The 17,398-nt window shown below is 40.1% G+C and overlaps 1 pseudogene; it reads left to right on the top strand.

Moving 5' to 3' along the window:
- The first annotated feature begins 55 nt into the window (after positions 1 to 55).
- LOC109031186 (cytoplasmic FMR1-interacting protein-like) lies at positions 56 to 17,225 on the top strand (annotated as a pseudogene).
- The last annotated feature ends 173 nt before the right edge of the window (positions 17,226 to 17,398 follow it).

Below are 17,398 nucleotides of genomic sequence, written 5' to 3'. Positions count from 1 at the left end.
AAAAAGTTATGGGAAATTTTCTCTGCGGAAAAAAGGTCCCTTCTCACAGATTCGGTCACAATTACATGAAAATACTGTCAGTAAAAACATAGTTTTGTCTTGGTTTGCCGGTCATGGGCTTTGGTTTGTTTTTGATGGACAACGAGCTCTGCAATATCAACAAACTTGACCAAAGGAAGAAACTATGTCTCAGTAAAATCGACAGAATTGTCAAGGTATCATTTTGTCAAATTTTATTACAGTGTCTCATTTTCTTCACTGACTTGGTACACTTTTCGACAAAGCAGTCCATGATTCCAAGTTGTTTATTGCTCCAGTGTTTTCCGAATTTCTTCCTCCAACTCCCAGTTTTTTCGGTATAATAGCTGAACTCTGTATGACATTAATCAATTTTGGATCTTTGGTTCTATCAACTAGTTTTTCCAAAGTTTCTATTTTTGTTTTATGTAATAATTATGAAAGGACAAATCCTGTGATGATTGTAAAAACGAAATAAAATGAAATAAAAATTTGATAATTCAAGGTGACATCCTGTCATAGTACTGTACTAAAATCTGATCTATTCAAATCTATCAAATTTAAGGTTGTTCCCCATGTCCTCACAGGGATTTGGCAGGGACAGGAACAAAATTGGGTAAACCGCAAAAACTAGAAAATCAAACTTTTACCATACCCACTTGAATTTTGGTCTGTCTACCCTTCATGAACCCCATTCATGGTGAATATTTTGTATCAATCTTTAATATTCTAATCTTATTTTTTTTAAATCACCGTCTAAATCAATTTTCCATGTCTGATGTCTCTCTCGTTTTCCTTTTTCAGAATCTAGAGGTTGTCCCTCTCTTTGGTGATGTGCAAATAGCGCCATTCAACTATTTGAAGCGCTCGAAGCATTTCGACCCTGGAAAATGAGCCTTTATCAAGCTCTACTACGATCAGTCCCCAAGCTGATTTGATGGTGCACTTGCTGCAAATACGAGAAGACATGTCAAGTACATCGATGAGCTTGCTATTTACAGTAATGAGGTACCTCCTCTCCCTCTTAAAAATTCCTCCTCCATTTTTTTGTTATTTTTCTTTTTTATACCTCTGTTTTAGAAATAACAAGTGTGAATGAACAGTATCCAGCAAATATAGCGAGAAGTGTTGTAATAAGTTTTTAACATGGAGCATTCTCTTAAGAAATTGAATTTCCATTGAAATCTAGTGTATCGAGCATGTTATCTGTTTTCGTTATTTGCCAGTATCAACCATTTATCTTGAAACATTTTTTCATCTGAAAACAACTGTTCAATTTTTTCTTTTTTCCATAATTTTAAGGTTAATACAACATTCAAAGATTTGAGAACAGATAAGGAAAACAAGGAAACAGCCGATTTAGCCGTGTATGGTTTACAATTGCTGTCCGAATGGAGTAGTGTTGTCACAGAGCTTTACTCAAGGAAGTTGTTGCACCTGACGGATCATCATCAAAATGAAGAATGCCCACAAAAAGCTGAAGAATATGAAAGAGTAAGTACGTCACCATTCTTGGAATGTCCATTCTAGGTCATAGCATTTTTTTAAGTTAAATTCATTTGACTTTCCCCCTCACTGAGAAAATTGAGTGAAGTCCTGCGCCTTTGTGCTGAACTTTGGATGTTTATCGCCAGGTTTTCAGCCTTTAGAGCGAAGGAAAGTGAAGCCATGTGGATCATCAATTTATTACAGTAGCAATTTTGATAAGTTAGCAGTATGAGGTTTCCTCCGATTGAATTAGCGGAAAATCCTTTTGAAGGGAGGGTGAGATAAACATAGAGATTTTTTATATTAAAGTATCAGTTGAGATTATTAATTGTTAAAATATATCTAGATGGAGGCAGAAGAGTGTTGCCAGCTTGCAAGAGTTGCCTTTGATTCTGTAGGATTCTTTACATTGAAAATCAAAGATATTTGAACTGAATATCAGAGCTCAGCATTTTGAGAAAGTCAAAAATCTTTTTAGAAGATATTAGGATGTAAGAAAATTTTTGTATTCATTGGCACTCCGGATAATGTGTATTTTTCATATTTCTCAATTTGTCCTTTTGTCTCTTTATTTCAATATATTTCTTAATGCAGTCAGCACTTCAAATTCTTTTTTTATTCAAGCATTTCTTTAAATCTTTTCAAATTTCTCTTTGTTGCTTTTAACCTTTACTTTCCTTTGTTCAGGCAACACGCTACAACTACATGGAAGAGGAAAAATTTGCGCTAATCGAGTTTATTGCAATGCTCAAAGGCCTGCAAGTTTTAATGTCTCGTATGGAAACCTTTTTTACCGAAGCCATCAGACGCAATACTTATGCCGAACTCCAGGACTTTGTGCAAGTAATTCTCAGAGAGCCTCTCAGAAAAGCCATAAAGAACAAGAGAGACCTAATCAGAAGGTACATTATATTTTCCTTTCTTTCCTTTAAATTTCTTCAATTCCTTTCTTTAAAGTATTATTTTTTAGGGTGAAAAGTTTCTGAAAAGTCAGGTGTAATGTGGAAATGCCAAAGCATTCTGTTGCAGAACTTTGAAAATCTTTCCGCAGGTCGTAACATTTAATTATTTTCAATTCCAAGAGATTTGGTCCACAAAAAAAAGTGATTTTTGTGATCTAGGTCTCTATATAATAGATTTTGTTTTATGCACCACAAAAATCATCCAATATTTAAAATCTTTTGGCTCTAGTCAGTTTTTGTTTCTTTTTTGCATTTATTTTCTCTGTGGAAGTTTGGCAGTTTCGAGCTGAACATTTCAATTTTTTAAAGCACAAATGAAAATTTAAATTTTAGAATTAATCATTCATAAAAAAATAATCGCCTCCTCTCCTCTTCCAAAAAAATTCTTGCTGTTCAATTTTAATACATTTAGACAAGATTTTAGTTTTTAAATTTAACCATGATCAGGGCTTATTATGAGGTTAACCTTGCTTAATATATGTTCTTTTCATTTTTAAATTGCAGTATTTTGATTTCTGTTCGAGAAACATGTGCCGAATGGCAGCGAGGGGTTGAGCCATCAGCGGATCCTGCGCTGAAAGGATAGAAATATCCTGATTCTTCCTTTGGTATCAAAGTGCCTCGAAGGAATGTCGGTATGTAACTAAATTATGTACCACTTTAATAAGATGAAAAAAATCTGAAGTTCATTTAATTTTAGCCTGTACTCAATTAACTCCATGAAATATAACTAGAATACTTCAATAAGTGACTCGAACATCCATCTAAGTAAGAAATCTCTTAAAATTATTGTTAAACATTTGTTAAATTCTACTCTTGAAGGATTCTGTGTAAATGGTGTTTATTACTGTTTCAAGATGTTCGGCGTGTGACTGTTCCATCCATGTTGCACAATAAATGGAAATAGCTTCTTGTCGAAACACACGAAAAAGTTAGAGGGAATGGAGAAATTGCAATGAAACCACTGAGGCTTTTTTTTACGATATTGTAGTATTGATTGGTGCCTGATTGTTAATAGTGAGCCGCAAACTTCCTGTTTTCTTTTGTAAACTGTCAACCTTTTACTCAGAGCGGTTGAAAAGCTCCATAGAAATTTCCAGTTAATTATTTACTTAATTTTTTTGTTTCCATTTAATGGAATTATTAAAAATTGTATTCTTTTTCTCAGGCCCATCCTCAACCCAGCTTTACATGGTGCGCACAATGTTGCAGTCGTTAATTGCGTATGAGTCAGGTGGGGAGAGGACTTTATGGAAAGAAATCGATGGCCAGTATCAGATGCAAATAGACCAATTCCACAAAACCTTGTACTATTGGAATCATCTGCTCGGTTTTAGTGGTGAGAACATTTCTTTTAAAGTTTATTCAGGCCATTTTAAGCATACCAAACTCCATGAAAAAAAAGACATAAAATCCAGAAAACGGATCAAATGGAATGCAGCAGACAACTTTTACTGATGAAAAAAGTTTCTTATAAACGTTCCACAGTTCCTCAAAAGAGTTTGATTGCCAAAAATTTGATACTTTTCGTTCCCTCAATGTGCGAAATGAATTCTTGTAAACCTTGGAGTTGGTCATTTTCCAAATATTCGAAATTTTTGTCTTATTTTTCAGAATAAAATTATGAAGTACAAAAAAAGGTGTGGTTGACCTTCTAGATTACTTTTCTGCATTCAGCAGAAACGTCAGTTTTTTCTGAGTTGAGGAGCTGTCAAAGCAAGACACTGAATAATTGTAACCAAGTGACCCACTTCCAGTCTTTTTCATTTGAATCCTATCCTTTCTTAGCGCACAATAGATCCTAAAAAGTGAGTGGATCCACTACGATACCAGCATTACTGCAATTTCTCTCTACAGAACTACTTTTTGTTTTATTTCAGAGTTCTTACAACAATGCTGTGATTTAGCTCAACTTTGGTATCGTGAATTTTACCTTGAAATGACCATGGAGCGACTTATTCAGGTAAATATAGGAAACATACATCACCATTTAAAGTGAGCTACAAAATTAGTTTTTTGTCTCGGGAATTCAGGACCAATATCTTTCAATTTTTTTAGATTTCAGGGTCAAACCTATGCTGAAATATCCATATTTTCCTCCTCTGTGCATTTTTCAAATGTTAAGAAAAATTTGCTCGCGGAATAGAAGGTCCCTATCTTAACCTCTGTTCGCACAGAGATTTTTCTTCTGCAGTTCTGACCTTTTCTCTGAAACTGAGAAAAGAATGACGTAGTTAGGTTTGAAGAATCCATGAGCAAAAGGGAAGAAAACGCAATCTAGCATGTATCATAAATCGAAGGAGCAAGTCCGCAACCATGTATCATGTTTGTGATGTTTGAAAATCTCCCCTTCTATTTTATTCTTGTAAAGGAGAACGAATGGATAACATTGTTGAAGTTTTCGGAGAATTCTCTTGGCACTGAGAACAAAAATCACGGCAGTTTTATTGAATTTCCATTGAGTAGTTCTTCATTTAGAAAATTAAGTATGTCAGGAAGTCTGCGGAATCGCAAACCGAGATAGACCGTAGTTGCAGACTTACACCGTTGAAATGTATTAAATTAAGACCAAAATGTCTTTATCTTACTGTATGAATTCCCTGTTTGTAAGCTTTAATTTATGTTTCAATGTCATTATCATCCTTGCACTCAACTCTTATCCACCTATGTTGTAGGTTTTATCGGCCTTTGCCACATGCGCCATATGTGTAGATTATTAGATTACCAAGGCATCGCAGTAGTGATGGAAGAGCTCCTCCAAATCGTCAAATTACTCATCCAAGGAAACCTCCTCCAGTTCACTAAGACTTTGATGGAAGCAATGCTCAAAACATGCAAGCTTCCACGATATGCCTATGGATCTCCAGGTTTGTTCAAGTTATCATCCTATTATTTTAATCTGCCGATGGATTCTTCTTCTTTTTTTGAATTTGTTTTGTTCCCTATGCTGCTGTGCTGAGAAAAAACGCCGTATGAACATTTGAGAGTTGTGAAATTTCCCTCGATAAATTGTTCATTTTTTTATGAAAGTTATGAATATTTTCCCTTGAAATTTTCAGGACCTTTCGGTGGAATTGCGAGCAAAATTATCTGATTACCTGGGAGGAAAATATTCATAAGTTTACCAGGAAATTTGAGTTTTATCGAAGGAAATACGGCAATGCCTGAAGGTTCATACGGCGTTCTTCTTTAGTGCGTCAGTATGGAGACAAAAGTAGAGAGTGAACCAGTAAATCTGCTGTAAAAAAAAAAAAAAAAAAAAACGCTGTAACTCAACTCTAGATTTTCACTTTTCTCTGCGGAAATGTATTGCAAATGAGGAAATGTAACGCAAATGCATACATATTGTTCAGATTTTCAGTACGGCTTTGGCTCATCTTTGAAAACACAAATGGAAGAAATGGCACATAGTGAGGATCAGTTTCCTCCAAATCGAACTTAATAGAAGGAAGAAGATAGGAAAATCTGAAGGTAGATGTAACATTTTTGCTTTGCTCGGCAGGAGAAGATCTGATGTAAAGGACTTAAGTCACGTTTTTTCTCCTCAAATTTCACTCACTAAATGATGGATGCTCTTGCCAGTTGGGAAAGTAAATTCTTGAGCCTAATTGAATGTTCACTAGGAAATGAATCTAAAGATTTTTTGTTCTTCGTTTGCAATTGTTTGGAAGATCAGTTTCTCTTTGTTTATTTAGTCATTGTAGTGTCAAATAGTGTCATCTGAGTGTCACTCATTTACTTTCTTACGAATATGTAGCAGAGCAGAGAATGAAGAGGCAAGAAAAGTAATCTTTCTTAACTACGGCATTCTTTTAAGTGTTTAAAATATTGTTTGTTTATCCTCGAAAAATCCCTAACATGCCATAATTTTACTCATTTAAATTCCTTGAAAAGTCCTTGATTTTGGTTTTAATAAGCTATTATGAGCTATGGTCGGTTAATCATTGTCATGTTATGGTGAGTAAAAAGTAATTAATGATCTCTCTTCTATTTTCCAGGGGGCCTAGGTTATTATCATGCTCAATTAAACGATATCGTGCAATACCCAGATGCCAGGACGGAACTATTTCACAACTTCCGTGAGTTAGGCGACATAATCCTATTTTGTTTGCTTATGGAGCAGACACTCGTGGGAAACGTGCAGATAGTCCATACTGGCGCATTCCAGAACATCTTGCCAAGGCCGTTTTGTAAAGGTAAAAATTCTCTCCATCTGAAGCTTGAAATGCCCGAAAAGTATTCGAAATATGAAACTTTCAACGGATAGTCCAAGATCCCCTCCAAAAAATTAAAATTTTTAGAGGGGTCTTGAAAAGTTAGAGAATTTTGTCCAACTCTGAAAAGCAAGTGGATTTTGCTGGGGAATCTTGACATTTTTTCTTTCAGCAAAGAATTTCATTTTTTTCTATTTCATGAGACTACGTGTGAAGAAAAATTTTATCTCTGTTCTCAAAAGAAAAACAAATTCTCAACTCAGAAAAAATGCAGCATGTTTTCCGTTTAAAATCTTTTGCAGGTACTGATTCCCACAATACAAAGTTCCGAAAGCAAGTTCTGAATAAGATATGAACAAATATTTTAAATTAAATAAAATGAAAGTCTGATAATACAAATTACATCACTTGTATTTTTGCTGTTTAGCCAATGTTAATTGTAAACACTTCAATCTTGTTCAGGAGTTGACTTCTAGACGTCTCTTTGTGTGGTTTGTTTTCCTTGCCAATATCAAAGAGTAAACATGCTGCACAGTACTTAATCTCATAGCCTTTGTAAAGGCTGATTATCATATTTTGCTCGTGTTTGAAAAAGTGATTTTTAAATGGCAATTTTCTAATAATTTGCCTTATTTTTCAGAGGGTGAGAAACCAGAAGTTAAGTCGCGGAAGCTAGAAGCCAAATTTAATTCTCTTCATGTGGTCACGCATGTAGAAAAACTTGGATCTGCCAAGGTGAGTAATTTATAAGTTTGCATCCTATCGAAAAGAAAAATTATGCTACAGCTTACCTTTAGATACGACGAAGGTAACTATATAATGATTCCTGTCGTTCTGTGTGAAAATTGGACAACATCAAATGTATTTCGGCTGGTTCCAGTTTTAATCTGTCCAATTAACGTGATAATATCAATTGTATTTATCAAATGAGATCCACAATATAATACACTAGGGGGCTACGCCCCCTGGCCGCTACGCGGCCCAACCCCCTGAAGGCGCTCCGCGCCATCAATGGGCCGCTTCGCGGCCCTATTTTTACCCTCATACCAGTGTTACTTTTATTTTTCCCCTAAAAAATTACGATATGAGGTATGCTTTAATTTTAAACTTTACTTAAAATTACTTTAAAATTAAAAGGACGCGTTTTGGAATGACTGCTTAATGAATTATTGCAGTAAAACAATGAACAATGAGAGTCAAGTATTGATCAAGTTTTTCATGAATTGGGAATCGAACCCATACCGAGTTCATAGTGGACGCATTTGACGTCTTTAGACGACTCGGCCACCGCTCGACGTGAAGTCGCTTGCGCGAATCTTGTGTAGATAAGTGTAGAGCTGATGCGCAGGCTACACAGCTACTGCGCAACCTCCTCGACCACTGCGCATCCTCCCGCGCATAGCGGTAGCAGTACCGGAGCATTCTGTAAACTCACTCACTTTTATAACGCGATTTTAAAAAAACCTGGGTCCTTTTTCCGAAATCTGATTACAGCGGGCTCATCTAGGGCCTATTACCTGTCGATTTACGCAAAAATCATGGAAATCGACCCGGTAGAACGCTCAAACGAGCTATGACAAAAAGTATAAATTTACATTGTTTAAATGGGAGAATTCGCAACTTCACCACGTAATATAAAAAAACCTGGGCCATATTTTGAAAATCTGAAAAGAGTTGGCTTATCTAGAGATAATTGCCCGTCGATAGCCGCAAAAATCATGAAAATCGGCCCGGTAGAACGCTGGAACTAAGCGTTACCAGTTTCGCAAAATTAGGAGGTCTTGGAGCTTATAGTATAGATAGTGTGTCCCAAAAGTATTGAGGGGTCATTTCATTTAGAACCTACCAGCCATGCAACCGCCCGACTCGGATTTTGATGATAAATTTTTTTCTTGATCAGACCACCAAATAATGAACTTCTGCAAAATATTAGGTCTCAAATCGAAAAACTCACTGAGATATGAATTTTTGAAGTTTTAAGAATTTTCAAGAAAGTGACGTTTCGAACTTCCGAGAAAGAGAATGTCATTTTTCCCAATAAAATTCACACCGGGCCCATTTTTCGTCGGATTGAAGTGAAAATTTGACACAATGTCAATGAAAGTATGTAGATTTGAGAAAAAAATGCATGAAATGTTCGACTTCACTCATTGATGTGCTGCGGTTGATTGTTTGTTGTGATTTTGTCTGATTTTGGCGACAAAACCTTCCCCTCTTCAAATGCCCATAACTTTTGAGCTGCAAGTTATTTTTTGCTCCAATTTTTTTTAAAATGCTCCTAAGAGTATTAGAAAGACGCCTAAAGAACAATTCTGATGGTGTTTTGGGCTTTCGTATTTTTTTTTTCACTTTTGTCCAAAAAAGGCGTAAAAAACTGAAAATAACACCAAAATGATTCCGATAATCGTCCATTACCCTGAAAAGTCCACTCAAAAATCGCTCATTTTTTGCCTGAATGGTCCTTACTGTGTGTACAATATGTTTGAAAAATACAATCAATGGTATTTTGGGTTTAAATATCTTTACTTCGAGTTTTTGCCCAAAAAAGGCCCGCAAAACTGAAGAACAGTGAAATTACGCTAATTGTCGGCCCTAACTTTGGAGTAGCAACTCATAAATCGCTCAGTTTTTGCCTGAATGGTCCTTAATGTGTGTACAATATGTTTGAAAAATAAAATCAATGGTATTTTGGGTTTAAAGATCTTTTACTTCGAGTTTTTGCCCAAAAAAGGCGCGCAAAACTGAAAAACACTGAAATTACGCCAATTATTGGCCCCAACTTTGGAGTAGCAACTCAAAGATTGCTCACATTTTTACAGAATGGTTCTAATTGCATGTGAAATGCATCTGGGGAATAAAAGTGATGGTATGTTCGGTTTCCACAACCCTCCTCCCAACAATTTTACTCAAGAGAGGCTCGCTTACCTGAAAAAAGCGCTAGGAAAATCTCATTAACCGGCCATTGCATTAAAAAAGCAATTGATTGGGGGCCCAGATTTTTCACCAAAAGACTCTTGTTGTATGGGAAGCATACTAACTTGAGAAGTGAATATAGTGTATTCTTGGTTGTAGTAGTTTTTTCCTTCACTCCTATCTTTAAGATCGGTATTAAAAGGAAGGAAATAAAACTGCAGGTATCCCTTTACTGGCGGGCATCCCTATTCACATTTAAATGCGATTTACTGACTCTTGGATGTGTGTTCGCCTGACTGTTATGTGTCTCTTTCGCACAGCCAAGGGGAACGCGATGCGCCTTTGCCGTAAAAACAACGCAAGTCCAACCGTGCGACTTTCTTTCTCTCTCGCACTTATGCGCGAGCCGCCTGGCTGTTTTCTGTCTCTCTCGCACACCCAAGCGTCCCGCCAGGCGATTTTCTATCTCTCTCGCACACTTGAGCGAGCCACCAAGGGCAACGGAGGGCGCAACCGCTCTCAGAGGGTCCCGGGGGAACGCGATGCGCCTTTGCCGTTAAAACAACGCAAGTCCAACCGTGCGACTTTCTTTCTCTCTCGCACTTATGCGCGAGCCGCCTGGCTGTTTTCTGTCTCTCTCGCACACCCAAGCGTCCCGCCAGGCGTGTTTCTATCTCTCTCGCACACTTGAGCGAGCCGCCAAGGGCAACCGAGGGCGCAACCGCTCTCAGAGGGTCGCGGGGGAACGCGATGCGCCTTTGCTGTAAAAACAACGCAAGTCCAACCATGCGATTTTCTTCCTCTCTCGCACTTATGTGCCAGCCGCCTGGCTGTTTTCTGTCTCTCTCCCACACACAAGCCTCCCGACAGGCGATTTTCTATCTCTGTCGCACTCTTGAGCGAGCCGCCTGGCTTTTTTCTGTCTCTCTCGCACACCCAAGCGTCCCGCCAGGCGATTTTCTATCTCTCTCGCACACATGAGCGAGCCGCCAAGGGCAACCGAGAGTGCAACCACTCTCGGAGGGTCGCGGGGGAACGCGATGCTACTTTGACGGAAAAACCACCCAAGTCCCGCCTGGCTATTTGCTGTCTGTCTCGCACTTATAGGTTTGCTACCTGGGCGATTTTCTGTCTCTCTCGCACTGGGTGCCCTTGAACGGGGCAACCGAGGGTGCAACCACTCTCGGAGGGTCGCGGGGGAACGCGATGCTGCTTTGACGGCAAAACCACCCAAGTCCCGCCTGGCTATTTGCTGTCTCTCTCTCGCACTTATACGCTTCCTACCTGGGCGATTTTCTATCTCTCTCGCTCACTTGAGCGAGCAGCCACGGGCAACCGAGGGCGCAACCGCTCTCAGAGGGTCGCGGGAGAACGCGATGCGCCTTTGCTTTAAAAACAACGCAAGTCCAACCGTGCGATTTTCTTTCTCTCTCGCACTTATTCGCTTCCTACCTGGGCGATTTTCTGTCTCTCTCGCACACTTTAGCGAGCCGCCTGGCTATTTGCTGTCTCTCTCGCACACAATCGCGTCGTGCAAGGCGATTTTCTATCCCTCTCGCACTTATAGGCTTGCTACCTGGGCGATTTTCTGTCTCTCTTGCACTGGGTGCCCTAAACGGGTCAACCTAGGGTGCAACCACTCTCGGAGGGTCGCGGGGGAACGCGATGCTGCTTTGACGGAAAAGCCACCCAAGTCCCGCCTGGCTATCTGCTGTCTCTCTCGCACTTAAACGGTTCCTACCTGAGCGATTTTCTGTCTCTTTCGCACACTTCAGCGAGCCGCCTGGCTATTTTCTGTCTCCCTCGCACACAATCGCGTCGTGCAAGGCGATTTTCTATCTCGCTCGCACTTATACGCTTGCTACCTGGGCAATTTTCTGTCTCTCTCGCACTGGGTGCCCTTGAACGGGGCAACCGAGGGTGCAACCACTCTCGGAGGGCCGCGGGGGAACGCGATGTTGCTTTGACGGAAAAACAAACTAAGTCCCGCCTTGCTATTTGCTGTCTCTCTCGCACTTATACGCTTGCTACCTGGGCGATCTTCTGTCTCTCTCGCTTACTATAGCGAGCCACCTGGCTATTTTCTGTCTCTCTCGCACACAATCGCGTCTTGCAATGCGACTTTCTATCTATAGCCAGGTGGCTCGCTAAAGTGTGCGAGAGAGACACAAAATCGACCAGGTAGCAAGCTTATTAGTGCGAGAGAGATAGAAAATCGTCTTGCACGACGCGATTGTGTGCAAGAGAGACAGAAAATAGCCAGGCCGGTCTCTAAAGTGTGCGAGAGAGACAGAAAATCGCCCAGGTAGGAAGCGTACAAGTGCGAGAGAGACAGCAAATAGCCAGGCGGGACTTGGGTGGTTTTTCCGTCAAAGCAGCATCGCGTTCCCCCGCGACCCTCCGAGAGTGGTTGCACCCTCGGTTGCCCCGTTCAAGGGCATCCAGTGCGAGAGAGACAGAAAATCGCCCAGGTAGCTAGCGTTTAAGTGCGAAAGAGATAGAAAATCGCCTTGCACGAAGCGATTGTGTGCGAGAGAGACAGCAAATAGCCAGGCGGCTCTCTAAAGTGTGCGAGAGAGACAGAAAATCGCCTAGGTAGGAAGCGTATACGTGCGAGAGTGACAGCAAATAGCCAGACGGGACTTGGGTTGTTTCTCCGTCAAAGCAGCATCGCGTTCCACCGCGACCCTCCGAGAGTGGTTGCACCCTCGGTTGCCCTTGGCGGCTCGCTCATGTGTGCGAGAGAGATAGAAAATCGCCTGGCGGGACGCTTGGGTGTGCGAGAGAGACAGAAAACAGCCAGGCGGCTCGCGCATAAGTGCGAGAGAGAAAGAAAATCGCACGGTTCGACTTGCGTTGTTTTAACAGCAAAGGCGCATCGCGTTCCCCCGCGACCCTCCGAGAGTGGTTGCACCCTAGGTTGACCCGTTTATGGCACCCAGTGCGAGAGAGACAGAAAATCGCCCAGGTAGGAAGCGTATAAGTGCGAGAGAAACAGCAAATAGCCAGGCGGGACTTGGGTTGTTTTTCCGTCAAAGCAGCATCGCGTTCCCCCGCGACCCTCCGAGAGTGGTTGCACCCTCGGTTGCCCCGTTCAAGGGCACCCAGTGCGAGAGAGACAGAAAATCGCCCAGGTACCAAGCGTATAAGTGCGAGAGAGATAGAAAATCGCCTTGCACGACGCGATTGTGTAGTTGAGAGACAGACAATAGCCAGGCAGCTCGCTCATGTGTGCGAGAGAGATGGAAAATCGCCTGGCGGGACGCTTGGGTGTGCGAGAGAGACAGAAAACAGCCAGGCGGCTGGCGCATAAGTGCGAGAGAGAAAGAAAATCGCACGGTTCGACTTGCGTTGTTTTTACAGCAAAGGCGCATCCCGTTCCCCCGCGACCCTCTGAGAGCGGTTGCGCCCTCGGTTGCCCTTGGCGGGACGCTTTAGTGTGCGAGAGAGAAAGAAAATCGATTGGCGGGACGCTTGGGTGTGCGAAAGAGACACATAACAGCCAGGCGAACACACATCCAAGAGTCAGTAAATCGCATTTAAATGTGAATAGGGATGCCCGCCAGTAAAGGGATACCTGCAGTTTTATTTCCTTCCTTTAAATACCGATCTTAAAGATAGGAGTGAAGGAAAAAACTACTACAACCAAGAATACACTATATTCACTTCTCAAGTTAGTATGCTTCCCATACAACAAGAGTCTTTTGGTGAAAAATCTGGGCCCCCAATCAATTGCTTTTTTAATGCAATGGCCGGTTAGTGAGATTTTCCTAGCGCTTTTTTCAGGTAAGCGAGCCTCTCTTGAGTAAAATTGTTGGGAGGAGGGTTGTGGAAACCGAACATACCATCACTTTTATTCCCCAGATGCATTTCACATGCAATTAGAACCATTCAGTAAAAATGTGAGCAATCTTTGAGTTGCTACTCCAAAGTTGGGGCCAATAATTGGCGTAATTTCAGTGTTTTTCAGTTTTGCGCGCCTTTTTTGGGCAAAAACTCGAAGTAAAAGATATTTAAACCCAAAATACCATTGATTGTATTTTTCAAACATATTGTACACACAGTAAGGACCATTCAGGCAAAAAATGAGCGATTTTTGAGTGGACTTTTCAGGGTAATGGACGATTATCGGAATCATTTTGGTGTTATTTTCAGTTTTTTACGCCTTTTTTGGACAAAAGTGAAAAAAAAAATACGAAAAGCCCAAAACACCATCAGAATTGTTCTTTAGGCGTCTTTCTAATACTCTTAGGAGCATTTTAAAAAAAATTGGAGCAAAAAATAACTTGCAGCTCAAAAGTTATGGGCATTTGAAGAGGGGAAGGTTTTGTCGCCAAAATCAGACAAAATCACAACAAACAATCAACCGCAGCACATCAATGAGTGAAGTCGAACATTTCATGCATTTTTTTCTCAAATCTACATACTTTCATTGACATTGTGTCAAATTTTCACTTCAATCCGACGAAAAATGGGCCCGGTGTGAATTTTATTGGGAAAAATGACATTCTCTTTCTCAGAAGTTCGAAACGTCACTTTCTTGAAAATTCTTAAAACTTCAAAAATTCATATCTCAGTGAGTTTTTCGATTTGAGACCTAATATTTTGCAGAAGTTCATTATTTGGTGGTCTGATCAAGAAAAAAATTTATCATCAAAATCCGAGTTGGGCGGTTGCATGGCTGGTAGGTTCTATATGGAATGACCCTGAACTTTTTTTTTTGTCAGGGGAACGGTAGCAGATATTAAAATGCAGTTTGTGTAGAGATAATGTTCTATCAAATACCGATAAAACAAGACCAATCTGAGCTCTTCAAGTCCAAAAATGAATAATTTACAGTTTTGAAAATGATTCACTCTCTTGATATTGAATTTATAACAGGGGGATGTCCAGCTAAATTCCAAACTACTCCCAATTCTTCCCCCCCTCCCTCTTAATGTTACTTACCGCGTCTTTACTTAGCTTGGGCCCTTCTCATTTCTTTAAAGAAAAGTATAACATTGATTTTCTTTAAATTATGGTGCAGTACTGATTATGATGTGTAAAAAATTCATAGACGATGTTGAACGGTTCTGTTCTTTTCAAAGCTTTAATCAGAGAGTTATTGCTGCTGTGTTGCACTGTCCAAATATGGATGTGTTGCAATATTTTTCATTCTTTGTTCCTTTTAATCTCATCAAGTTGTATGCCCTAGTATTTTTCTGCAATAATAACTCCAAATAATCTAGTGCAAGTAGATGCGAGAAAGTCTTCAGGGACCTCCCTCAAAAAATGGGTGTTCTACTTCACTCATCGCTCTTGCAGGATGAGACCCCTTTCCAAAGAGAGTCTAATTCAAGTAGACAATATTTATAAACATATTAATGTGCTTAAATCCCTGGATGGTTTATTTTCTCTTTTATTATGATTCTTGTGTTGTCTTCCAGGGAACCTTTCAGTGAAGGTCTCAACTGGGCTGGCTACACGATGTTTGTCCTTCTAGGACAGCAATGCAGGTTCGAAGCCCTCGACTTCTGTTATCTTATTTTAAGAGCCCAGAGGGTTGACGGGAAAGACGAAAACGTCAAAGGCATTGTAAGTCCATTTAATTATTTTTGAATTTTTTTTTTCCATCGCCCCCCCCCCTTCCCCCTCAGTTTTGAAGTAATAAGCAGTGGCTGAATACCAAAAATACATGTGTGTAAAAATGAAGAGATCTTTCATTTCTTTTCATTATTTGCCTATTTAATAACCCGTGTTTATTATTTTGATTTTTTTTTTCTTTTTTCATAAATTATTCTCCAGTTTTTTCTAAGAGGTTAACGAGTAATCACTAATTCTTTTCACGTATGAGAAGTAACAAGTTGACTTTGTTAGCTCTTGAAAACCAGGAATTGTCAGGAAGTTCCATCAGGTCAGGAAAATCTGGAAAAAGTCATGTAATTTTATGGTAGAAATAAGGAATTTGCAAAATCTTGAATATTGAAATCTGAAAAAATATCACTGGTGTCCACACAATCGAAAAGAAGCTCATCAGTTTGGTTAGGAGCTCAATCCCCGGAGTTACGTTTTCGTCATTTGTAGAGAAATTAACCAATGCCAAAAAATGTTTCACTCCCAGTTCCGTGTGTGAAAATAGTCGACATTGAAAGTTAGAAAATTTTAGTCAGGGAAAACCTGCAAAAGTCAGGGAAAGGACCCCGCACACCTCTTATGGGAAGCTGCACCAAGACCGATTGCCTTATGACTTATGACATTTGATTCTCCTCAAGATGCTGATCAAAAGTTATAATTGCGCCAACTTTCTACGATGCACCGTTTTCGCAAAAAATCAAAGAGAAGATTCAATTATTCGGTGATAAAAAGCCAGAAAGATTCCTCATTTCAGTGCTCGATTGACAAGCGGCTGTGTGTCAACAAGGAAATCATGGGGACTCCCGCACCGATTGGCAGTCTTATCTCGGATTCCGCACGCCGTTTTGCTTGACCATCCAAATCAGATTCTTGAGGAGCATAAGAACAGGAAAGTCTGAACGTCTACCGGGCGAGTGCGGGAGGGAGATAGCCCCTGAGTCGGCAGGTACAGCTAAGAAAACGGACACGCGCTACGTTTTTTCCTTATTTACATCGGGCCTGTCCTCAAATGCTTTGTTCTTTTTTATTCATGTTCGCCGAAGAGTTGAATCTTCTCTTTGATTTTTTGTGAAAACGGTGCATCGTAGATAGTTGGCGCAATTATAACTTTTGATCAGCATCTTGAGGAGAATCGAATTACATGAGTCAATTAGCAATCGGTCATGGTGCAGCTTCCCATAAGAGGTGTGCGGGGTCCTTTTTTCCTGCTGAGGCTGTAGACACCCTGTTCAGGTCACAGGAATTTTCTTGAATTTTTTTGAACGAAATCAACCTACAAAAATCGAGTTCAAAGTTGCATAGTTTGAGCTTCCATTCCGATGCGAATTGCCGAGAAAACTAAGATAAAACAGGAAAATATCTGTCCTGTTGCAGATACATTTATGAGTGACTCATTGTGACTTCTCTGCCGAGATTCATGGTCTGGACAGCATTGTTGCCAGATAGTGCTGAAATTTCAGTGCAATTCTACATTTAACTAAATGTCAAACGTCCATATCTTTTCTCACAATCTAGCAACCTTGCTGAGCAGGCATTCCAATACATAACTGCATGCAGTGGAAACAACAACAAAAATAAAGATTTGTCCAAATAAAAGACAAATCTTGTCTTAGAAAGATTAATTGATTCAGAGTGAATACACCTAAAATCCTTAATTATCTAAAGCATCCATCTGTTTCCTGAGCTAGGTTTTCTGAGTGTTTTTAATTTCTTGTTTCAGAACCTCAAACGGATGGTGGACCAAATCCGCAGGTTTCAGGTGCTGAACAAATTCGCTACGTTAAACAACTACCTGAAATCAAGCGAACACAATAGTGTCTCAGTCGAACATGTCTGCTGCTTCCCGCCACCGATTCACCCCTCTCTTGCAGTGCACGCACACTACTATCGATCAGAGAACCTGCAGTCACAAACTGTGCATAACCTCTTAAGTCCCATGCCGGAAGGAATTTGTGATTTATCAGACTAATGTAAACAGTAAAGTTCTGTCAATAATAATCTCGTATGGTGAGCTGAACCCCTCTTTGGTGACTATATATTATCCTGCTATAAAAATCATTATGCTGCAAAATGGAAGTACCTATATTACCCACCTACACGACAACATTTCAACTGTGTAAGTCTGCAATCACATATCTTGTTTGCAGCGTCTGAAAATCTCCTCCTCTGTTATTTTCTTACAGGAGAACA

The sequence above is a fragment of the Bemisia tabaci genome, chromosome 4, assembly GCF_918797505.1.
Source record: "Bemisia tabaci chromosome 4, PGI_BMITA_v3".
Lineage (NCBI taxonomy): Eukaryota > Metazoa > Arthropoda > Insecta > Hemiptera > Aleyrodidae > Bemisia > Bemisia tabaci.
Note: the sequence above shows the minus strand (reverse complement) of the source record. Positions and strands in the feature narration are given on the sequence as shown.